This window comes from Lupinus angustifolius, chromosome LG14 (genome assembly GCF_001865875.1).
Source record: "Lupinus angustifolius cultivar Tanjil chromosome LG14, LupAngTanjil_v1.0, whole genome shotgun sequence".
NCBI classification, from domain to species: Eukaryota; Viridiplantae; Streptophyta; class Magnoliopsida; order Fabales; family Fabaceae; genus Lupinus; species Lupinus angustifolius.
In genome coordinates this window covers 12,307,578-12,318,803 of record NC_032022.1, presented here as the reverse complement: position 1 = coordinate 12,318,803, position 11,226 = coordinate 12,307,578, and positions in this window count along the sequence as shown.

Genomic DNA, 11,226 nt, shown 5'->3' with positions numbered 1-11,226 from the left:
AAAAGTGATGAAGCTAACTTACTAACTTTTATTTCTGGTTATTTACTTTCCGCATTTTATTTATTCTTTAATACCAACCTTCCTTAAGGAAGAAGTTTGGTTTGTTAATAAAATGAACCTGAAAGGGAGTAAAAAAATAAAAGGTCACTTAAATTTATTATTCTTTTGTTCTTTAATTATTTATTTGTATCTAACAACTAACTATTCATCACTTTTATATATTAGAATAGCATTAAACCGGTGTTGGAATTTATTCCACAAAACCGAGATGGTATTCAAAGGTACTTAATAATTATGTAATAACTGATTGCTTCGATACCATTGTACCGGCGTTAGCATTTATTCTAACAAAGCCGAGATGGGGCAAAGAAGGAATGACTTATTTACATGATTATTAAAGAAGTAAGTTGTAACTGGAATATTATTGAAACCATTATACCGGCGTTAGAATTCATTTTAACAAAGCCGAGATGGCGAACAAAGAACATAACGAAAATGACAGTATTAATCTTTCAACAAATTGACACTACTGTCAGGACGATTTGTTGAGAGAAGAAAACTCCCAATAGAAAACATCGAGATAACCTTTCAACAGTGTGTAAGGTACAAAAGTATTCCCGGGAGAAATTGAAATTATAACTCAAATTATATATTGGAAAAATCTCTTGTGTGGCAAGAGTACTGGATGTAACCTTCGGTGGACAAGAAAGTGAACCAATATAAAAATTCTGTGTGTACTCTTCTTCTACTCATTCTTATCATTTACTTTTTGCTTTACTTGGTTGAATTATGCATAAACAAACCGTTGCATTTACACTTTGAGATCATAACATAAAAATCAGCCATATTCTCCAAACAACTAATTCAACCCCCCGCCTCTTGAACTTACAAAAACATCAAAAATAAAAAAGAAAGGGAAAAAGGTTCTTTTGGAATTTCAAGAGGGAGTTTTCAGAAGCAATATGAAAAATATGATAGAATAGATTTTTCTACCCCAAATGAACAAAAAATTTGTTCCATTCTGATAAACGGATCAAACGTTATTCACAAAAACGAAACGACCAAAAAGGGAAAAAAGGGTTTTTTGGGGATTCCAAGAGGGAGTTTTCAGAAGCAATATGAAAATTATGGTAGAATGACTTTTTCAACCCAAATCCACATAAAATTTGTCAAATTCTGATAAACGGTTCAAACATTATTCACAAAATAAAACTTATCAAAATACTACGCAAAAAGAGCCTGAATTACCCCTAGGTATGAAGTATATGCAACAGTAACAACTAGACGGGGCAGAAATGAGAGCCCATGTTAAATTTGAGTAAACAATCGAAACTTTGCATAAAAAACCTCCTAAAATCATAGGAAACAATCACAAAAAGTTTCAAGCCAAAATTCAAAGGCTAACTAATTTTACTAAGCAAGAAATATTCAAGACAAATTCAAAAATAAAAAAGATATGGAGAAAGTGTGTTTTTTCGATTTTGATGAGGGAGTTTTCAGATATAGTATGAAAAGTATGATATAATGGATTTCTCCTAGTGATGCACTAGATGCAACAATATCAATTAGATAGGACAAAAATCGAAATTCAAGGTAAAATTTAAGTATACAATGAAAACATTGCATCAATATCATCTTAAAATCAAAGGAAACAACATCAAAAAGTTTCAAGCCAAATTTTAAAGCCTAATTAATTTAACTGAACAAGACAAATACAAGACAAATTCAAAATAATATATCAAATATAAAAAAGAAAAGGCAAAAGGGTTTTTTTGGATTGTCGTGAGGGAGTATTCAGAAGTAGTATGAAAAGTATGATAGAATGGATTTTTCTACCCAAGTTTCACATAAAATTGATGTTATAAAAATACGATGCAAAGAGCCTGAATTTCCCCTAGTCATGCATAACATGCAAGAGTAACAACCAGACACCGCAAAAATGGAAATTCATGTGAAATTTGAGTAAATAACCAAAGCATTATATCAATAACATCCTATATTCATAATAAACAACCACAAAGAGTTTCAAGCCAAAATTCAAAGCGTAACTAATTTAACTGAACAATAAAAATTCAAGATAAATTCAAGATAAATTCAAGATAAATTCAAAATAAAACTTCGAAAATAAAAAAAGAAATGGAAAAGGGGTTTGTTTAGGAATATCATGAGGGTGTTTTTAGATGTACTATCAAAAGTATGATAAAATGGATTTTTCTACCGCAAATGCACAAAAAAATTGTCTAATTCTGATAAACGGTTCCAAAGTTGAGACAAAAATAGAATTTATCAAAAACTTGACATTAATAACATCTTGAATTTCCCCTAGTCATGCCCTACATGCAACAATAACAACCAACCAGGGTAGAAATGGAAATTCATGTTAAATTTGATTAAAGATCCAAAACTTGGCATTAATAACATCTTCATATAATAGGAAACAATCACAAAAAGTTACAATCCAAAATTCAAAACCTAACTAATTTAATTGAACAAGAGAAATTATATAATAAAATAGAAATGGAAAAATGGTTTTTGTTTTTTGAACTTTCAAGAGGGCGTTTTCAGACATATTATAAAAATTATGACGAGATGGATTTTTATACCCCAAATGCACATAAAATTTGTCCAAATATGATAAACGATTCAGAAGTTATCACAAAATAGAATTTATTAAAATATTATGCAAATAGCCTAAATTTCCCTTAGTCATACACTACATGCAATAGTAATAACCAGATAGGGCAGAAATAGAAATTCAACCAAAGCATTGCATCACTAACATCTTAATATAATAGGAAACAACCACAAAATGTTTCAAGGCAAAATTCAAAGCCTAACTAATTTAACTGAACAAGAAACATTTGAGACAAATTCAAAATAAAATTTCAAAAATAAAAAAAGAAAAGGAAAAAAGGGATTTTTGGAATTTTAAGAGGGATTTTTCAGACACATTATGAAAATGGATTTAATTTGTAAACACCGACAGTGTAAAGCATATTTTCATTGTCAGTCAATCCTCCACCATACATATGTTAAACTCATTGACTGTTTAACAACAATATTGCAAACCAATGGTGGATGATATGCTGACAGTGTAGAAAACTTTACATTGTCGGTGCATAGATTTTAAACTCTTAGAAAATTATGATAGAATAGAGTTTTCTTCCTCGAATGCATATAAAATTTGTATGAATCTGAAAAACAGTTCAAAAGGTAATCATAAAATAGAATTTATCAAAATAATGTGCAAGGAGCCTGAATTTTCCCTACTCTTGCACTACATGCAATAGTAACAACCACACAAGGCAGAAATGGAAATTCATGTTAAATTTGCGTTTACAACCAAAACTTTGCATCAATAACATCCTAAAATCATAGCAAACAACCACAAAATATTTCATGCCAAAATTCAAAGCCTAACTAAATTAACTAAACAACAAAAGTTCGAGACAAATTTAAAATAAAATTTCAAAAATTAAAAAGAAATGGAGGAAAGGTATTTTTATTTGGTTTTTCAGGAGGGAGATTTCAGGCGTAGTATAAATAGGATGTAAGACTGGATATTTCTAACCCAAATCTACATCAAATTTGTCCAATTCTGATACACAGTTCAAAAGTTATGCCAAAAATAGAATTTATCAAAATACTATACAAAGAGCCTGAGTTTCCCTTAGTAATGCAGTACATGCAAAAATAAAAACCAGACACAGCAGAAATGGAAATTCAAGTTAAATATGAGTATACAACCAAAACTTTGCATCGATAACATCCTAAAATCATAGGAAACATCCACAAAATTTTTTAACCCAAAATTAAAAGCCTAACTAACTTAATTGAACATGAAAAATTCAAAATAAAACTTCAAAAAAAGGATATGGAAAAAGTGTTTTTTTCAAAATCTTATGCAAAACATTCAAAGCCTAAGTAATTTAACTGAATAAGAAACATTCGAGCCAAAATTCAAAGCCTAACTAATTTAACTGAAGAAGAAAAGTTCAAAAATAAAAACGAAATTGAAAAATCATTTTTTTTTATTTTAATGAGGGAGTTTTTAGATGTAGTATGAAAAGTATGATAAAAATAATTTGTATACCCCAAATGCACATAACATTTTTCCAATTCTGATAAATGGTTCAAAATTTATGCCAAAAATAGATTTTATCAACATATTATACAAAGATCCTGAATTTCCCTTAGTCATGCACTACATGCAAGAGTGACAACTAGACAGGGCAGAAATGGTAATTCATGTTTAATTTGAGTACACAATCAAAATTTTGCAACAAAAACATCATAAAATCATTGGAAACAAGTAAAATTCACAACCTAACTAATTTAACGGAACAAGAAATATTTAAGAAAAATAAAACTTCAAAAAAAAAAAGAAATTCGAAAAAGGATAGAAATATTTAACTGAACAAGAAATATTTCAGACGTAGTATAAAAAGTATGATAGCATGGGTTTTTTTACCTCAAATGCACATCATGATATTCTCCTAGTTATGCACTACATTCAACACTTATAGACAAATAGGGCAAAAATGGAATTTTATGTTATATTTGAGTAAACAACCAAACTTTTACATCAATAACATCCTAAAATCGAAGGAAACAACAACATAAAGTTTCAAGCCAAAATTCAAAGCTTTACTAATTCAACTAAACAAGACAAATTTAAAATAATTCTTCAAAAATAGATTTGACTTGTTCTGATAATGCATTTTTCTACCCCAAATGCACATAAGATTTGACTTATTCTGATAAACGGTACACACATTATGCCAAAAATAATATCATGCAAAGAGCTTGAACTTCCTCAAGTCATGCATAAATGCAACAGTAACAATCAGACGAGACAAAAATAGAAAATCATGTTAAATTTGAGTAAACAACCAATACTTTGCATCAATAACATCCTAAAATCATTGGAAACAAACACAAAATGTTTCATGCCAAAATTCAAAGCCTAACTAATTTTAATGAACAAGAATCATTCAAAATAAAACTTCAAAAATAAAAAAGAAACGGAAAAAGAGTTTTTTTTTGGAATTTTAGGAGGGAATGTGATAAGTGCCAAAAATACGTAATTTTCACACACTTTTCATGGCACTTATCCTATATAATTCACTCAAAACCAACTTAATTCAACACTTTTGTAGATAAATTGTCATAGTTTTATTCTATATTTTGTTCAGCTCTTTTCCAAATCTTTGTGTAAAGTTTTTTAGGAAAAATCAAAGAGAAGAAAAAATCAGAAAAATAGTCAAGCATGGGGGTGTCCACATAAGCCACTTTTGATGCACACGTGGAAAGCTAAGTGCTTGGCAAAAAGCATAGACCAAAAACATGAAGCTGCTCACTAAGCAGCCTAGCATGGACAAATAGGACCGCCCAACTGACCTAGCACCAACTTGACTCGGTCAGACACAAGCTTTACATGGACCGACACAAGCCAACGTACTTAAGCATGAAGCTCAGCATGCACCTGGACCGCCCCGCTCGAAACCACACACCTGGCTAAAGCAGGACAAGCTACTCAAGCAAGCACCTGAGTGGTGCCACCTAAGAAGCCAGGAAGGCTGGACCCAGCAAGTGATCAAGTTGACTTGGCCACCAAACAATAATGACATCATGCATGACCTCACTTGACACAGCCTCTAAGAAATATTCAGAATAGCCCATAATAGCTTGGTCAAGTAGCTCACAAGTAGCTTCGGTGAGTGAACAACAAGCACTGACTAAGCTGCTTAACTAAGGATCAAACCCATGCTGAAGGGTTTGGTGAGCCTGGTGTGGACCAAGAGGGCCAAGCGGTGACCTGGTTTCTTATAAATAGAGGCCCTCCTCCACCATTCAAAACACTTCCATTTTTGACTTCATCTCTCAAAAACACTTCTCTCTAGAATTCATGTACTTTTGGGAGACGATTCTAATCTAGTTCTTAGGTAAAGTTTTTAATTTTCTCTTAAAAACACTTTTGGTTATTTTTTATTGTTTAAGAAGTTCTTAATGTAGTTTTAGCTTGATCACCTAAAACTTAATTTAAAAATCCAAAATGCTTCTTCTTAGGATATTGACAAGTGAACTAAAACGTATAACCTACATCTTACTTCACTTTCCATATCAAAGCATCTATTTTAAGCAACTTATATTCATGGCTAAATAAAGTTAAGAGAGCCTGAAGTAGGGTGTGACAACCTACTCCGACGAGTGAAAGTTAATTATTATTTTGTGTATTACATAAGGTTTGAAAATCATCTTTCCATACTCGGACACTAAATGGGGGATTTAGACTTGGTGTTTGGAATTAACCAAAGTATAACACATAACTTGTATAATGTTTTCAAAATCATTTGAGTCGAAAAATAATTCTATATTTCAAACCAATTTTCTCCTGAAGAGTTGGTGAATATTAGTTTATGTTTCTTTGTTAATGTTTTATGCAACATAGTAAAACATCATCAAAAAAGTTGTTAATCACTACTTTTTCTAAAATATGCCTATATGATTTTCTTCTATTAATGCAATTCCATTCGGATTGACATAACCCTATACTATACTACAATTGAATCTTGAAAGAGATGCAAGTGTAAAATAGTAAAGTGTTAACTTATAAATTTTATTTGTTGATTAAAGATTCCTAAAAACATAATTTGAAACCAATTCATGGTTTGTAACTTTGTACATGTGAATAATATGTAAAAAGTGCAATCCAATCAATGGATTGTTACTTAGACAATAAAATAGTGATGAATTAATAATCTAACCGCTAACTTTTACTTTCTGTCATTTATTTTTCGCAACTAACCATGTGAATAATATGTAAAAAGTGCAATCCAATCAATGGAATGTTACTTAAACAATAAAAGAATGATGAATAATAAATCTAACCACTAACATTTACTTTCTGTCATTTATTTTTTGCAACTAACTTTTACTTTCTATCATTTACTTTATGCAACTAACATTTACTTTTCGTCATTTACTTTTACGCAACTAACATTTATTTATTGCTTTATTCTTTTATTCTTTATACCAACCCTTTGAAAGAAGTGGGACGGTTAATTGTTAAATTTATTCTTTTGTTCATTTTATTATTCTTTGATACCAACCTTTCATATAAGATGCAATTGTTGACTGCATCTTAAGGAGTATAGCTTCTTTGATCTTACCATCACTTATTAGTGACTTATGTAGGTACCATGAAGTACCTTGACAAAGACTGCATGATTGAAAAAAATTGCTAAACACATTTTTTTTAAGCTTTCATTGAGCAGAATGAGATATAAGCCTAAAACGTTTTTGTGAAAAATCACACAATGGCATCACAAGAAAATTTTGTGCAAATGGAATTTTAAATTGTGTAACATGATTATTGCAAACATTTTCAAAACAAAAGTGTAAATCCAAACCAAGTGAGGGAGTGAGCCAAACACATGTGAATAAGACTGAAATCAACATTTTCTTTGTCTAATTAAACTTGTTTTAGTCTTTAGTTCTCTTAATTGCATAAGATTGATAGGATAGGATCAAGACATGTGTATTCTTTAGTTGAACAAAAATGACCAAAAAGTTTAACAAAAAATAGGATCATCCTTTGATAAGCCCCTTTGAGCCAAACAAAGTGAATTATTTTTTCAAACAAACCCATGACCAAAAATTACAACCAACAGTTCTAATTAAGAGAGCATGAATTTTTAAAGTGTTCGAAAAAGTATAAGTCGTGGGGGAATTGGTGGGCTTGGTCTCTTGAAAAGGAAAAGTGAATCTTTTTTTGAATCTCTTTACAAAAACAACAAAAGTTGTCAAAAAAATAGAAAAACAAAAGGAGATTGAAAAATACAATGAAAAGACCAAAAGAGCCAAGGTTCAAAAAGCTGAAAGGTTGGGAAAGAAATTATGGAAAAAGTACAGTGAAGTGCTTCATTGAGAAAATTTTTGAAATCTTTTGTTCTCTTGAAATAAATTTGCTTATCCAAGAAAAACCATGACTTTCAAGCCTAGCCTCATTACAACCGAAAACAAGTCCTTAGTGATCCTTGCTTGAAAATGCAATTTTAAGAGAATAGGTGAGACAAAGAACAAGTTCAAATTACTACCACTACAAAGTAAAAGGGATACAGGCACATTCGTTTTGCCACATTTGTGGAAACCGTGGCAAACTTAAAATTAGGCCCAACATTGTGAAATGTATATGAGCCCAAATTGGTATTATACAGTAAAGGCCTTATACCTCTTCTTCCCTCCCTCCAAAATACTTCATCTCTTTTCCATCAAACCTTCTTCCATGAAAGCTTCTTCTATCACTGCTCAAAGCTTCTTCCATGGAAGCTTCTTTTATCACTGCTCAAAGCTTCTTCCATCACATGCATTTGCAGTTTCTTCTCAACTATATTAACATGCATTTTTTCAATTTTATAATATTGTTTAAAATTTTAGGAAATACGATTATGTCAAATCCCAATCCCTATGTTCGAGCGAGCACTCTCCTATCGCCGTTACAATCTTCACAGCGACGCCATCGATGCCAGCGGAATTTCCTCCTCCGATGAATCTAAACAAAGAAGCACAAGCTCTTATTTTGTCGTATCACCAATAAGGTTTCCAATTACTTCTCCAAAATCAGGGGTTCTAGTTACAACTGCTCTTGTGCTATCATCATATTCTTCATTCTTCTCTTATCGTTGGCTTTGTCGTTTCTCTTCACCTCCGTGGATTTTTTTTGTATTTCCTCTTTTGATCTTGTCTCTAATGCTCGGTTTTTTGGATTTGATGGACTTGAATATGATTTTGGAGCATGCAGTGTGCCTTATTGTAAGTTTCTTTTAAATGCATGCGTTGTATTTGATTTGATCTATTTATTCTCATTCTCACCATTTTTAGGGTTTTTAATTAATCGGACCAAGATAGAAATGCTAGATTTGGGTTTAGAGCTTTGTTTGTTTTTGGAAAATCATTTGGTTTGAATGTTATTAATGAAGAAAGGAAACCAATTTTAGTAACCAATGCTTAATGAATTTGTCATGAATATGCAGGCAACAATAATTGTTGGGTGCCAGATGCTGAATGCAATCACAATAGAGCATTTCGTCTTGAGACTCTTTATCACTTGAAGTTTGTAAGTGCAATAATCTTATCCTTTATTTTGATTTTAGAGTTTAAAGATAACAAATTCAACTTCCTTTTTTGAAGTTCTTGTTGTGTTTTACACTGTTTTAAGTGTTCTAAAATTATATTACAAATCATCCCCTAATTTCCTTATTGGCTTCCTGAGACAGACATGTCCAAAAGCTACCAAAAATGAAGAGGTGAATGCAAGAAGCATATTTGGTCTTGAATGGTCTAAGACTCTGAGCCTTTGGTTACATTTGCACTTTCATGTGGAAGCTGGTCTTCACCAGTAGTATGTTTTAATTTCTGAAATCTTAGCTCATAAGAGTGTTATCACTATTATGTGAATTTTTGTTGGTATAGTCAAGGTTATCCTCTCATTCAATGACTAAAGAACTAATCCTTTTCGGAGTGCTTCGTTGCTCCTCCCAACAATTATATGTGAGGAACTAATATTATATGTGAGGATTAAACTGGAAAAGTAATGAGAAAATTATAATACCACATTAAACAGACTAAAATCTTTCCATATTATTTCTCTCTCACGTTACCTCATATTAGCATGAGGCAGCTAGTATGATTAGAGTTTCATTGTTAGAAGTTTTAGTGAGGCTAGTGATATTTAAATGGCGGTAAGTGTAGAGATGAAATGTGAGGTGATGCATGTGACTGTTTAGGTTTTATTACTCAAATGTAACAGGAATTATGAAATGTTTTGTGGCCAAAGTGGAGAAAAACTAAATTGATATGGAACAGCTAAATTGATAAGATTATCCTTTCAAAAGAAAATTTGAAGAAGTAGAATGGTCTCTTCGGGAAAGTGGTTATTTAAACTATGAGGCTCGTTAAACTGAACTTTGGTTTGAAACTGTGGGTAGCTATCATCCTTATCGTAACACACTTTCATAATATTTTAATTCTTCAAATAAATAACTACATAATGTTTAGTTTGGTAGTTAGAGTATTGTAACTATTTTACTGTGTGTGTGTGCATTTCAGCTTTTGTGGCAAAGTTGGTGTTGAGAGAGGAGAATGTTAATGTTTCAGCTTTTGGGATTTTCTAACATTATTTTTCACAGTGATGGAAATGATATGGTCCTTCATCTTGTTCATCAATCTTGTAGACATTAGATCCTTCGAGGTAAATATAAATCTCATTCTATAGTTTGTTTTTCAATTTTCTCATTTTGTTTCTAATTTTCACATCTCTAATTTCATCTCTCTCAATCCATAATTTCATACTAGTAACCCAAGCACTAGCAAAGCATTACATTCTCCAAAATGTTTCATTGCATCATGGTTGGACAGTTCAATTGTTAAGGCTCTCCTCTACTCTTCAACCTCGTCAGCAACGCTCCTTTATAGGTAAATGAATATCCAATTTTGAGGTTTCTACTTTTCAATTTTATCAATTTGTTTCTAATTTTTGAAAATCTAATTTTGTATCTCTCAACTATCTTGTATTTGTTAATTTATCAATGGTCTTAAGCAAATTTGGTTGCTGTAATTAATTTTTTCTTTCATTGTTTAGGATTGATTTATGAGTGTATATTGTTGTAGATGATTTAGAGATTCTTTAACTTGTACTTATGAATGATGTCAAATAATTAGCTCTTTGGCTTTTTCTTTTAGGCATTTCAAGGATTGAAAACCACTATTTTGTGAACAAAGGATTCTTACCCCCATGTCCATTCTTGTTGGAGGGGTTGGTAAAATTAACTGCCTAATTCTTACCCCCATATGCCTAATTTTTGTGCTAAGATTTCAATTGCCTTCTCTTGTTTCAGGCGGCTTCTAATTTATATACTGAATCCTTTCCTAAGAATGAAATAACTGATCAAATTGAATTACTTGGCTACCCTGAACCACTAGGATGCGTCATCAAACAAATTTTATGAAAAGTACTTCATATTTCATATTTTGGCTTAAGTTTGTGCATGCACAGTCACTTAATAATTAACATATTTATTTTATTGACAGATACTTTGCAAATGTTCTGGTGAAGGTGATCTTAAGTCAAGGGTAATGAGTTTGTTTGAATTAATAGGGAACTATAGATGGGATGCAAAAGTAGTTTTAGTGTTTGCTGCTTTTGCTACAAAATATGATGAATTC